This window comes from Heliangelus exortis, chromosome Z, assembly GCF_036169615.1.
Source record: "Heliangelus exortis chromosome Z, bHelExo1.hap1, whole genome shotgun sequence".
NCBI classification, from domain to species: domain Eukaryota; kingdom Metazoa; phylum Chordata; class Aves; order Apodiformes; family Trochilidae; genus Heliangelus; species Heliangelus exortis.
The window spans coordinates 62,323,435-62,338,566 of record NC_092454.1 but is presented as its reverse complement, the minus strand read 5'-3'; positions in this window follow the sequence as shown (position 1 = coordinate 62,338,566).

The following is a 15,132-nucleotide window of genomic DNA, read 5'->3' as shown; positions in this document are numbered from 1 at the left end:
CAGACTAAAGAGACAGGTTTTCAGGAAAGATTTTGGCTTATTCAGGGAGCAGGTAGGTGTGATCCGAGGGAATCAGCTCTGAAGGGCCGCGGAGCTTAGGGGAGCTGGCAAGGCTCTAAAGATAGTGTAATCCAAGGGCAAGGTAAGCTATCCCCACTAAGGCTAACAAGCAGGTTTTTAAGTGGAATCCCAACATCCTCCTTGGACAGTAATGCCCTGGGTAACCCAATCTGACTCCTCAGCTGAATCTTCTGTTGCAGGGGGTTGTGCCAAAAGCAGCCTGAAAGCCTGTGATGATGGTGCAGATTGTTCTGCCCCATGTGCAGGATCCTGCACTTGGTTTTGTTGAACCTCATGAGGTTCACCTGGGTTCACTTCTTCAGTTTATACAGGTCCTTCTGGATGACATCCCATCCTTGTGGGATGCTTGGTTTAATCTGCAAAGTTGCTGATGGCGCATTTGATCCCACTGCCTATATTGCTGATAAAAATATTAAACAATACAAGTCCCAGTATGGATCCCTGAGAGACACCATTTCTCACTGTCCTCCATCTGGACTTCAGGTGGTTGATCACTACCCTCTAGTGTGACCATCTAGCCAGCTTCTTATCCACTGAACAGTTCACACATCAAATCTGTATCTTGTCAACCTGGTGAGTAGAATATTGTGGGGGACTGTGTCACAGGCCTTGCAGAAGTCCAGATAGGTGACATCCACTGCTTTTCCCCTGTCCACTGATGTAGTTTCCCTATCATAAAAAGCCACTAGGTTGCTCAGGCAGGATTTATCCCCAGTAAAGCCATGCTGGCTATCTTGATTCACCTCTTTGTCTTCCATGTGCCTTAGAGGATATGATTTTAAATTAGAGAAAAGTAGATTTAGATTGGATGTTAGGAAGAAATTTGTTACAATGAGGGTAATGTAAAAATGGAACAGGTGGCCCAGGGAGATAGTTGAGGCCTCATCCATGGAGATATTCATTGGGAAGCTTGATGAGGCTCTGAGCAGCCTGATCTAGTTGAGCCTGTCCCTGCTTACTGCAAGGGAGTTGAACTGGATGACCTTCAGAGTTCCCTTCCAACCCAAATTATTCTATGGTTCTGTGACTCTATACTGAATTATTCAGGGATCCCATAATAACAAATTGCAGGACAGAGTAGAAAAAAATAGTTCCTAAAGAAAATCTCAGGTTTGAAGAAATCATGTTATTGGAAAAGATGGCTAAATAAAATACATCAGTGCCTGTGTTGTCTAGTATTAGTTTTATGAGAATCTTTAGTCTCTGTGGGGGGACATATCTGCACTGTCATATCCAAGTAATACATCTCTCAGGACAAATAGATGTCAAATGCTCCTAAGCAGAAGATTAATACTAAGGCTCCGTTAGTCACTAGTAACTGAAGGGAGATCTCCAGCCCACCCTGCTATAAACATCATCTAGTACAAAACTCAGAGTTTTACTTCCTGCAAAAGATAGAATAGAGATACTATCAGTTAAACTACTATGGATTTACTAGTTTAGTACTTACTTCATTCCAGTTATATACATGGATACATACAACTCTACAGCCTGTGTTATCAGATGGGGAAAGGATGTATCAATGTTTACCATCAAGTTTCTTCATTTTTCTTCTTAACATTTCATTTCTATGGAACATTTTAGAATACATTTTGGAAACTAGGCACTTACACTCCATCTGCAATCGCAGTTGCTCTCCCTCACAAAGTGACCATCCTGAAGTATTCACCATGAAGACATGAAGTCATCCCAAAAGGAAAATGTGGGAAGACATTAGCTGTTACAGCCAGTTAATTTAATTCATCAACACCTTCATTTACTCATCTCGATGTATTAAATGGACATACTAACATCTGTCATATATGACTTGTAATTTGTTTGAATGTGTTTTGACAAACTAAACACTGGAGTTCTGAATTTAATTACCTAACTCAGTACTTTGGATTCAGTAAAGCTACTTACAGTATCATGTTTCACTCACTTCACATAGAAGGAAGTATGAAGAATTTTAATTAAATTAAAAAATTCTGGGCATAGAAGTTACAGGAACTGAATAATGTGGATTCAGCATAAGACTTGATCCCAATTTCAGTACTGATAGCCATGCCAAAGAAGAACATCTTTTTGACCTCATTACAGTGTCAGAAAAAGAACTGAAAGTTAGATTGCCCATTCTGGGAGTTCAAAGATATTCCAGGAAAAGTGAGATAGAAAATCTTACTGTTGGAAGCTTCATATTTATTGTGTGGCCTTGGTACTCCAGAGCTGGAATTATCCATTCAAGAGGTCAAGAGTTAAGATGCACATGAAAAAAAAGAAACTTTGTTAGTCAGGCAGGAACTGCTATGCTTTCTTTTTTTAAAAAAAAAAAACAAACTCACAAAAAACAAACCAAAAATTATCTCTTTTTCATGCTATTTTTGAGATAACAATTTAGTTGGTGTGCTACCATGGATATTACAAGACAGACATAATATTTGTGAGGGCTTAAAATGAAACTTTGTCATATATAAATCTGATTTCTCTCATCATGCCAATTTGGCAGTCAGAATAAATTCTTCTGAGTGCAAGATTAGGATACGGACTATCCTATAAGAACAAGATATTTATTATTAGTAAAAAGGTGCATTAAAAATGTAAGATCCAGAGCACAATATTTCCAACTTAAACAGGCAGAAAAGGAGGTATTGTCCTTTCACCTCTGAGGGCATTGATTTCCAGAAAATCCATTGCACTGGAAGAAGGTAGGACAACACAATATAAATGAAACTCCTGTCATAGCATCTTAGTCTTCAGTCTTCTGCACTAGGGTGATTGGCATGCAACTTAACATTCAGAAAGGACATTTTCAGAACACAACTTGACAATGCAAAACCCTCCTTCTTTGTGTTCTGTCTGAAAGACAATACCTCAAAGCTTCCAGGTAGGCATCAATTTAAAAGTCTTCTTTAGTTTAGCCTTCTGTAGATGTATTTTCCTTACCAATTGGTTATTGAACCAGTCTGACAAAAACTGTGTCCACTGATGACCCCAACACAAGAATGACATGGACCTCTTGGAATGAGTCCAAAGCAGAGCCATGAAGATGAGCACTTCTCCTATGAGGACAAGCTCTCCTATGAGAGTTTGGGTTGTTCAGACTGGATAAGAGAAGGCTCCAAGGAGACCTTAGGAGGCCTTCCATAGCTGAAGAGGCCTACAGGAAAGCTGGGGAGGGACTATTTACAGAGATGTGTAGGGATAGAATGAGGATGTATGTTTTGCCACTGTAAGGGTGGTGAGACACTTGGCCCAGGTTGCCTAGTGGATGCCTCATCCAAGCAACAGTTCAAGTCCAGGGTTGATGGGGCTTTGAGAAACCCTAAGTGGAAGGTGTCCCTATTCATGAAGGTGTGGTTGGAACTAGATGACCTTTAATGTGCCTTCCAGCCCAAAACATTCTATGATTTCGTGATTTCTCAGAAGGCAAGATATATCAATTATATTATCTGGGAAAACTCCATCTTCCCAGTCTTGAAGCATAAATTCTTCACCCAGTTTTTGCAGGGACACCATTCATCATCAAAAGTTTGTAAGATCCATCTAGATAAAAGTCTGTTATGTGTCACAGTTGTCATAGTACTTGGGAAGGAGAGGGAGAAGGTGCCTGAACAGAATATTCCCTGCAGCCCGTGCTGAGATGGCAGCTGTGCCCCTGCAGCCCATGGAGGAGCACGGTGGAGCAGCCCCTGAGTGACCCCAGTGGGGTAAATATGGGTTTGTAGCCCCTGAAGTGTCACAGGTGGGCTGATGTGAAGAGGCAGCTTGTGCAGGATCATGGAGAGGCTCAGATGTGGCTCTGCAGCCATGGAGGACCCCGTGTCAGGGGAGGTGACTGCTCCTGAAGCAGCCGCGACTCTGTGGGCAGCCCGGGCTGGAGCAGTTCCTCCCTCTGTGCCCTGAGGGGGAGGCAGCAGTGAAGCGATCCGGGCCTGGGGAAAGGGGAGGGGGAATGGTGCGGAAGGTATTAAGGTGTGGCCATGTTTTCTCTTTCCTCTAGCAGATTATATTAGGTTTTTTCCTTCTCAATTTGAGTCTGGTTTTCCTCGTTGATGAAATTGCGGAGTGAAAACCTCCCTGTCCTTGTCTGGATTAAGGAGCCTTCTCCAAAATCGACCAAAGTGGATTTTGTGATTGAGCAGAGGCTGGGTTGGCACTGGCTGGGCCTAAGCAACATTAATGTACCTCTATCTCCTTCTGACATTTCCTGTCTGGTAACTTAGTTATTCCTTCACTGAAGCATGAAGGCCAGCACAAAACTGGCTTATTAGTAACAAAGGATATCTTGAGCCCCAAAATCTTCCTTGTACTGCTGAAGAGAATAACGATAATAATTCAGAGCTGTCATTGGTACCTGGGAGCCAGACCTCATCTGAATCTGACACATTCAGCCCACATATTTGCTATTGTTTATGTAGGAGCCTGTTTTTTCTTAGACTCATTCTGCAGGTGCTAGCAATAGATGCATCACTTTCTGCAAGAGTTTGTACATTAATTTTAAAGAGAATGCATAGCTATAGAGTAGCTAAGATTGGCAAAGTTAACTCAAATAGATGATCTAAAATTTTTCAATAGAGAGGAGAAGCAAGCCTCATGTTTGTCAACAGACAGATAGGCAACCAGATTTTTTCAAAACCCTTAATTCTGCAATGAGAAATTGGTGAAGCTCTACACAGCTGCCTAAGTTACAAACTGCCCTCACCAGGAGCAGGAGGAATAGGAGATGTGTAAAATATCCTGCTTACCTTTTCCTGTAAACTTTACAAAATAGTTTAAATCCTCTTTAATATGTTTTAGGTATGTTTTCCTCTTAAATTGCTGGGCAATCGTACTGCCAGAAAATTTTATCTGTAAACAGTCACTGCTCCTTGAGATAAGCAGTGCCACTCAACCTATATTATTTGAAGCATTGAGGGTAATGTAGTATTGTGAGAGATTTCTTGTCTGATGCTGGATGTCTGTGGTGCTTAGACCAGTATACAAAGCTACTTATGATGCCCACAGATTTGTTCTGAGAAGATTTACATGCCCAAGTAATGCTCACTTCCAAGAGCATCCCTCTTGTAATTAAGGATTGTTTCATTAATCTCTTTGCAGGAGCAAAACAGCACAGTAGTAAATCCTTTGCTGTGGAAAGACAAGCTAGTAAAAGCCTAACTGAAGCTCCCTCTGAGGTACTTTTGACTCCATAGGAATATCAATAATATCCATAGTTCTTCAAGACTTGCTTTTCACTGCTGATGGGGATCCAGCATTTAACTCAATTCTCACAAGAATTTCTATCTCTGAAAATTCATCAGATGACATGGAGATAACCTAATATGGGAGAGCAATAGAAACCATCTACCTGCTATAATACGTGAAATATTTACTTTGGAGGAATTCCCAGGCTTTCAAAAACAGATCATCCCTGCAGTCACTTAATGCAAGTGAAGTAATTTTGTCATTAGCCTGCAAGTATCTCAAAAACATCATATGTCTTCCTGGTTTCTTAAAATCCATAAGTATGTGTAAGTTCAGCAAAAATATCAAACATGCAGGCAACATAAAAGACAACCAACCTCAGTACCATACACCTCTGAGGATGGCAGAGAAGGGCTTTTAGTTTTTTAAAACTATTTCAGCAAGTTTTACATATCTGATGGACTAAAATCTACTCAGCCCTGTGGATAGCTAGTCTTATAGAATTAGTGCATTACCTTTTGCATCTTGAGTAGGAGGAATGAACATCTGTGTTGACCATTTATCTATAAAGAAAGGCACCATTCCTAAATGACTATGCAAGAAGTAAATGTGCTCATAGCAAAACCATCTAAAAGTTCAAAGAAACTTTCATCTCATTTTTTAATCTTATTTATTTAGCCCCACTTCTGGTGCCAATTCATCTTGTTAGTGACTTCAACAGATTCATAAAGTAAGATTTATTTTTCGAGCTGGACCACTAAAAGAGATTTTACAGTGTTTTTCATGATAATCCCAGATCCAGGAGAATTGCCATAGAGATATTTAAGCAGCAGAGCTGGATACACAACACACTCTGGAGATCTCTTTCAGCTGCTTCTGAAATTTCCAGTTGTGACTGTTTAATCAAAAATCAAGACCTGGATAGTAGGGATTTTTAAGGGGGTTTTGATATGAAAAGACAAATGGTATGCTAATATACTGATTATTCTAACACCAAATAAAAAATGAGCAGTAACAGTTTGCCTGGAACACTAAAAATAGAGTAAAAAAACACAGGCCTGAATTTTGAAGACATTTAGATTGCAAATTCCAAGTGCATTTAATAAAAAATGGAATTCTAAATGCTAACATAATACAAATAGGAATTCAGTTTGATGAGTTCTATGAGAAATACTGATATATCTGTTTACTGAAATTTTATGGAGACTAGAACTAGAATGTTAAGTTTATTAAAAAGAAATTATTGTTCTTCCTCTATTTTTATGGCTGTTCTGAGGTATCTGGATCACAGAGTTCAGGTTCCAGTGTATATTTGTAAGCATGTTTTGCCTTGGTTTTCACAGAACATCTCAGCAATGCTGAGCTGGTAAAGCAGGACCCTTACGGCACACATTTGTGGCACAGTAATATAAATTACCCAGTGCACGAAAAGCACCATTCACAGACTCATTCTTATCAGCAAAAATACTAGAGATCAAATATTTTCCCCTTTGCAGCTCTAAAAAAAAAAAAAAAAAAAAAAAAAAAAAAGAAAAATTATGCTACAGTACTCTGGCTTCAGTGTACTCTTTTTTGAAGTCATGATTGCTAGTAGCTTTTTGCTATTTATTTATTTAATAAGGGGGGAAAAAAACAGGATCAATATGTTACATCTGTTCTAATTGTGTGGGGGTTTTTTGTTTTTTTTCAGGCGTTATAAGAGGTATTTTATAAGCTTGAGTCAGGAGGTTGACTTGTTTAATTGACTCTGATTAGGAAAAGATTAGGCAGTATTTTCACTCTCCCTTATTTAGCAGATCCAACTCACTGATGGAAAAACAAATTTATGAACAGTAGAAAGCTCAATATGCATGTGTATATGTATGTATTGCACACCTAGCTTCTGAAGAAGGAATAAGAAGTCCTTTGGCAAATAAATTGCATTGAAATTTGCTATAATAATATAATTTTTGCTATCAGCACACACACACACAAATCCTCATGTTTTCTGCAGGGATTTTAATGCATGGTAAGGCATTCATTGTTGTTTTTTTTTCCCCCAAGGTTTGTAATGTCTTTGGAGTTTTCCTAAACATTACCATGCTTGATATATCTACTTTTCTAGACATAATGCATGTGTTTCTATTAATAGTGATTGGCAAAATAAACCCCAAAACCACTAAATACTCTGTAGAAAGAGTGCAAATATGGACAAGCTAATACAATATGCATGATATCATGAAAACATTGCTCCAACAGTTACTGTAAAGACAAATTGATATTTATAGGAAAGTGAGAAAATGCCCGTTTTATATGTGCAATTATTTGATGTTTTTACATCAATTGAGCGTACCTAGCTCTACCCCTACCTATGTGGCAGCTATAGTGAGTACATGCCTGATTTTCATAGTCAAAGATAAAAAAAAGAATAAGCTATTTCTCTATGTTTATGTACATAGGGAGGGAAATATATTTTTTTTAGCCCAGAAATGTGAAGTTATTTTCAAAACTTAATTCCCAGTGTTACCATTTCAATCCATATTTGAAAACCTGAGTGTACACTGACTTAAGGTCCTTTGAGAACTAGCCTCTACATATTTGCTGGAAGATGGAATATCCTGAGCTATCAAGAACTGAGTATTGCCATTTTGTCCCCCCTCCTCTTCAAACTACATGTTCATCATGTTCATAATTACAACTCATATTACAATATACACTCCATTGACCAGATACTCCATTTCCAGTTACCAGATTGATCTGTTTCCTGTTGTCCTGGTTTCAGCCAGGATAGAGGTAATTTTCTGTCTTGTAATTTTGCTTTCAGCTAAGCCTTTTGTAAGTAGCTGCACTTGCTGAAATTAACAGCAAGTTTCTCAGACAGTGCCTGCTTCTGGGACTGATAACACTCGATGTTTATAATTACTGCTGGAGAGTGGTATGCAGAACCAAGGACACTGCTCAGTTCTGAGGAACATCTTGCCCTCTGGAAGGAGAAAAGGAGTAAACAGGTCACACCACATCCCTCCTTTGGGGAGGAACAAACAAGATAGATGGCCAAAATTGACCAAACAGAGTATTCCATCCCATACATGTCATACTCAGTATAAATTTGAGGGATCACAAGGGTCAAACTCTTCCTGCTTCTTCTTTCTTCACCTGTCCCTGTTTGCTTCAGCATCCTGGGAGGATTCTGTCCATTCATCTGCCTGTGGTCCTGATCCGTGCCAGCCTGGATCTGTGTGTTCCTGCCTCCAGCTCCTGACTGCTGCTGACCCCAGGATTCCAGCCTGGACTTTCCCAGTGCTGCCCTTGGTGGTGACGTGAGAGTTACTGGGGGAAAGGGGGGAGGAACGTGGTATCAATTTTCCTGTATATTTGTATATATTTAGTAAATTTTGCTTTTTATCATAACTGTTCTCATTAAAGCTGTGTAGTTTAATTTCCAACCCATAAGCCTCTCTCCCTTATTTTCTCTCCTTTCCTTATCAGGGAGGGGAGGAAGGTTAAGAGAGAGCATCTGGCATTCGGTCTAATTGCCGGGCCAATATTAAACCATGACTCCAGTAAACACCCCAATAACCAGATTCTTCAGTTTTTCATTACTAGCTTGTTCCTCTGGAAAGAATAAATCCTGTAACTGTCATTTTCTTTTGAGCCACCAGAGCTTGGCAATATCCCTCAGCACAGGCAGAGCTTTGGGTGTAGGGAACTAAAGGACTAAAGGCCAAGACTTTTCTTCTGAAATTCCTACTCAGAAAAAAAAAAAAACAAAATATTTTTTTTTTAACAAATATTTAACTTTTTTTCAGGGAAAATTAGCCAAAACAAAATGTGTCATTTCATTATTTTATTGTGGTGTGGGTTTTTTGGTGTTTTGTTTGATTGATAGATTTGGGGGGCTTTTCTTTCCAATTATGATAATTTGCTTAGTTTATGTTACATAAAGTCAATGAAGACTGAATTTGCAAGACATTTCATTGTCTCTTTTGAACTTCTCGTTGTGTACATACCATACATCCACAGGAGAAAAGGCAAGAGGAATTATCTTCTCTCAAAAGGTATGTTGTGTTGAGAGAGGTGGATAGCTCTGGATCCATGGCACTGACATACCTGCTATAATTCTCTCTTGTGATCCTGAAATAGATATGTCTATAGATAATTATGTCCCAGGAGCAAGTAGGTTAATCTGTTTGAGTTTCTGAAAATTAAAAGGAATTTTTATTTTAATTTCACTTGGAAATTTGAATTTCATTTGGAATATCACATTACTTCAATTTCATCAAAGATTACAGCATGACAGGTTTTGTCTGTTATTAAAACTTGTAATAGTTATTTTCAGTAATAACTGATGTAATAATTTTTTCTCCAAATTCTTGACAAAACCTGGTGACAAACTATAGAAATGTTCCAGGATCACAGCCTCCTGCAGTTCCCTGGCTGACCCAGATGTCATCTATTTCAAAGCCAAATCACCTGGTTCAGAGCAGGAATTAATGCATAAGTGTTCATAAACTTCATTCTGCAGAAGATCCCAAAAGACATTTATAGTCATCACTTCTGAATGAAGGAGGAGAGCCAAGACTCTGATCCTTCCTGGAGCTCTGGGAACAGGTGACATTGGTGAAAGTCACTTTTGTGGTGTCCTAAACAGTGCCTGAATCTGAGCAAAACTGAATCCAAGCATCACAAAGATAACTTGTTATTTCACCTCCTCACAATCCACATCTCCTGACCACTCTAAAATCAGACAAATGAATTTATTTTTAGGTGCAATTGAAATAATAACTTCTAGCTTCCCAAACATATTAAAACCCCATATTAATCTCCCTGGATAAATTAGATCCTAAAAGTCGTTCTGTGGAAGCCTGATTTATGACAAATGTAAGCTAAAGGGAATCCTGTTGTTCTGAGTTCTGCATGTTCTGCCTGCAGCATTTCCTCCATGTTTTGATACACATGGGTAACTGGGAAGGACCAGGAATTAAGTCTGTGACTCAGCTAAATGTGTAACTATGCTACCCTACCCAATGAAGGGCAGACAGAACTCAAAAATTCAGCACATGGATGAATTTTTAATTTCTAATTGAGATATTTTTACTAAATTATGACAAAAATGTTTCCATTCAGAAAGATTTGGAGACAAGCTAAGACAGGCAAAAGTAATAACAAAAAATTAGAGCTTGGCCCTGGCTGTAAAGCCTAAACCTTGACTGGGACAAAAAAAAATTTTTTTATAGTACTTATATGTTATTGACAAAAGTTTTTGGTGGAGACTTCCATTAAACAACCCTAAATGACATTTTGAGTCCAAAGAAAAACTTTTCTGATTTTAAGGTGTCTGAAACATTGATTTCCATTGCTTTTTTTTTTTTTTTTTTTTTTTTTTTTTTTAATTATTAAAAAGAATCTGCATCTGCTTATAACAAAATTATGCAGCACTGCTATAACCCTCACAGGAATATGGGAACATCTTTTCAACTGGGACAGCTCACATGTATTGTCCTTCTCACAAGCATGACACTGCCATCACTAGGAAAGTGGGAGGAAAACATGTTGTTATTAACTCCAAATGTAACAACAGATAGTCATTAACAGAAATTCTTGAAATCACCTGAGCACTTCTTTCCATCTGTGGCTTACTGGGCACTTTTTTGCATATGTTTCACCTGGCACAAGCAGTTTTAATTTGTGCCTCTTTTTTTGGCCAGAGGAACACCAAATAACTTTGGAGTGATGCCACTGCTTTGTCAGAACTGGAATCCAAAGTTAAGCAGCTAGATAACTGCTATTCTTGATATTTGTTTGGTCTTACAAGAATGCATTTCCACCTCAGTAGTTGTCACTACCACATTTTACTTATTTCTCTCTTCACTTGAATGTTAGGCATTTTCCAAATGCCTTCAAATGTGAAGAAACAGTCAATATTAAACTTAGAATAAGTTGTTCTTTCCTATTTCTACAGGTCACTTTGGGGTCAAAAATTTTTTCTTTCTCCATACTCCAGAACTGGAGCTGCAGCTAAAATCTATTAACTGACTTTAAAATAACCTGTGTTGTGTATGCTTTTCTTTCTAGTGCCTAACTTGTTTTGTACAAAATAATGCATTTCCCTCCCACTTACATTGATTGATTGTCTCCCATCAGCCATCTGATTTAGATTTGTCTGTTTGAATGCCTTTTAGGTAAAGGACACCATTCAATACTGTAATTAGAAGCACTTATTTCTTTTGTCGTCTTTTCCACCATTGTCTCCCCTGCAGCCAGAGGAGCAAGAGGAGAGAGAAATTAAAGAAGCAGAAACTCAAACAAATCTACATGCAGTGAATTCTCCAGCTACTGAGCAATAAGGTTTCATACTCTGCTGCAGAACCATTCACCTTAATCCATCTGGAAAGAGGCCTACTTGCAATATTTCACAGTTTAAGTACTTTCTGACAAATCCATTAATTATGAGCTCAAACGAATTATTTTGCTGCTGCTGAATTGCTACTGGATTTTTCTTGTGCCTGTATACTTGCTTTTTTCTCTCTTTTTAATTCATAGTTTTCATTACTGTACTCCATTAACACAATTTTTTCATAGCATTCTTTTATCTAACACCACAAATTAATTACAGAGTCACAGAACTGTCAGAGTTGGAAGGGACTTCTAGAGATCATCCAGTCCAACTCTCCCCCTAAAGCAGAATCACCCAGAGCCCATTACAAAGGACTGCATCCAAGAGGGTTTTGAGTATCTCCAGAAAAGGGGACTCACAACCATTCTGGGAAACATGTTCTAGTGCTTTGTCACCCTCACAGTAAAAAAGTTTTCTCATATTTAAATGGAACTTCCTATGTTCCAGCTCGTGCCCATTGCCCCTCGTCCTGTCACTGGGAACTATTGAGAAGAGTCTGGCTTCAACAGTCTTGCACTCACCCTTTAGATACTTGTAGGCATTAAACTCCCTTCAGCCTTCTCTTTCCCAGGCTACAGAGACCCGGATGTCTCAGCCTTTTCTCATAAGAGAGATGCTCCAATCCTCCAGTCATCTTCACCACTGTTCACTGCAGTCTCTCCCTGTCTCTCTTGACCTGGGGGGCCCAGAACAGCATGCTGGATTCCAGCTGTGTCCTCAACAAGGCAAAGTAGACGGGGAGAATGACCTCCTTTGACCTACTGGTCACACTCTTCCTTATGCAAACCAGGGTTTCATTGGCCTTCTTGGCAATAAGAGCACACTGCTAGCTCATGTATAATTTACTATCTACCAGTACTCCCAGATCATTCTTCTCAGAACTGCTGAGAACAACTGGATCTTTGTATGAAGGTTGTGATTCATTCCAATTTAAATTACTGCCCATCCCAATACATTTGGAAAAGTTTTCACTGAAAGTGGATAACACAGATACTACTGATATTGAAGGATGAAATTTTATTTTATTTTATTTCTGAATTTCCATTTGCAAATTCATGTGGGAAGCTGCAGCTGCAGGGAAAGCAGCTCCATGGAGAAAGACTTTTGGAGTCTTAGTAGACAGTAAATTCTCCATTCAACAATGTGCCCTTGTGGTCAAGAGAGCCAATGGTATCCTAGGGTGCATCAAGAACAGTGTGTCCAGTAGGTAAAGGGAGGTTCTCCCCCTCAATTCTGCCCTGGTGAGACCACACCTGGAATAATGTATCTGGTTTGGAGTTCCCCAGTTCAAGAGAGACAGAGATCTAGTGGTGACAGTCCAACAGAGAACTATGAGGATGATAAATAGACTTGATCATCTCTCCTATGAAGAAAGACTGAGAAAATGGAGGATGTTTAGCTTTGAGAAAAGAAGGCTGAGAGGGGATCTTATTAATGTCTATAAATATCTGAGGGGTGTGTGTCTAGAGGCAAGAGCCGATCTCTTTTCAGTAGTGCCCAGTATTAGGACAAGGATAATGGGTTTATGCTAGAACATAGGAAGTTCCACCTCAACATAAGGAGAAACTTCTTAATTGTGAGGGTGGTGGAGCACTGGTACAGGCTGCCCAGGGAGCTGGTGGAGTCTTCTTCTCTGGAGACTTTCAAAACCCACCTGGATACCTTCCTATGTGGCCTGCCCTAGGTGATCCTGCTTTGGCAGGGGTGTTGGACAAGATGATCTCTAGAGATCCCTTCCAACCACTAACACACTATTATTCTATGATAATTCAGCTTAAACTTGGGAATTCCAGAGGGATTGACATGTGCCCAAATGCGATACACTCCCACTCTTGTTTACTAGAGTTCTTCTTGCTTGGCAGGGTGACTGGGAAACCTGAATAAGCCAACAGGCGAAAGAGAGCCAGCACAGCTTTAAATTCAACATTCTGCCTACCATCCAACTCAAACCAGGCAGAGTGGGAAAGAGAATTGCCATGTCAGTATACACTCTGGGCAGGTAGCCAGTACAGCAGATTTGTGAGACAGAGATGAGAAAAAAATGTTTTGATATTTTGAATGAAATGGTGACAAGCAAGGGCTATGCACATAGAAAGGGAGACTGTGGATGTGAAAACAAATGCCAGTGACTGTTACCCATTAGAGACTCTCTTTATCAAGAAGAGTAACATGAAAACAAAAAATTTCACAGATTATTTAATGACACTTCATGTCCCATGTAGGGAGGGCACAGAATTTGCTTGCCACGCACAGAACAGATACTCAGGAGAGAAAAAAATTCTTTATGTCCTGCAGTCATTAAGTAAATGTCTATAAAAGGAAACTTTTATTTTCCTTTTTATTTTATTTTATTTTCTGTTTATGTAAATGATATAAAAGCCCCACAGTCTTTATGCCTCCTCTCCACACCTCACCTCCCCTAACCTCCATACCATCACATTGTCGCCCATCACTTTATCCTTCACCACCCCTCTCCTCACTTCGCCATTAGGCAGTTGGACTGGGTTATGGTTGAAGGTCCTTTCAAGTCTGAATATTCTTTTCTTTTCCCTTTTCTTTTCAGAAGACAAAGGTCTATGGGTACTGTGTGCACTGGAAGAGGATTTGTCTTGACATAAGAAAGACATTTCTGGCAAAAAATCATTCACTGGAACACCCTCCACATAGAATGTGGGAGAGTGCCCACCACTGGGGGATTTCAAGACACAATTGGACAGGGTGCTAGATAATCTCCTCAAGGCTCCCTTTCCCATCAGAGTTGGAGCCACATGGGTTGGATGGTTCCATGGTTCCATGATTAAGCTGGGGCAGATGGAACACTGAGACATCAGTCAGCAGTAACAAGGGACACACTGTGACCTCACATCCCTGACTGCTTACCTCGGGGCACCAGCAGAGCCCGGCTCAGTCTGGCTCCGTGCGAGGTCTGGAGTCTTGAGCGAGGCTTCCTGTGGTGCTGGTGCTGCTGCTGCTTTGGGAGCTGCTGTTGGCAGCTCTGGGTGCCCGAGCCAGAGCCATCCTTTGTGTTTCCCCGGCCCTGCCTGGTTCAGGCAGCCGGGCACTGCGCTGTGTGCTTGCAGCAGCAGAGGTGAGCTGTGTGGGGAAACGTCCTCCTGGGGCAGCCCTGGGGTGGCTCAGGGATGGGGCTCAGGGAGCTGCCGGCCCCACAGCCCGAGCCTGGCCCTGCCTGGCAGGGAGCGCTGGGGAAACCACGGGGGGGGGGGGGGGGGGGGGGGGGGGGGGGGGGGGGGGGGGGGGGGGGGGGGGGGGGGGGGGTGGGGGGGGGGGGGGTGGGGGGGGGGGGGAGGGGGGGGGGGGGGGGGGGGGGGGGGGGGGGGGGGGGGGGGGGGGGGGGGGGGGGGGGGGGGGGGGGGGGGGGGGGGGGGGGGGGGGGGGGGGGGGGGGGGGGGGGGGGGGGGGGGGGGGGGGGGGGGGGGGGGGGGGGGGGGGGGGGGGGGGGGGGGGGGGGGGGGGGGGGGGGGGGGGGGGGGGGGGGGGGGTGGGGGGGGGGG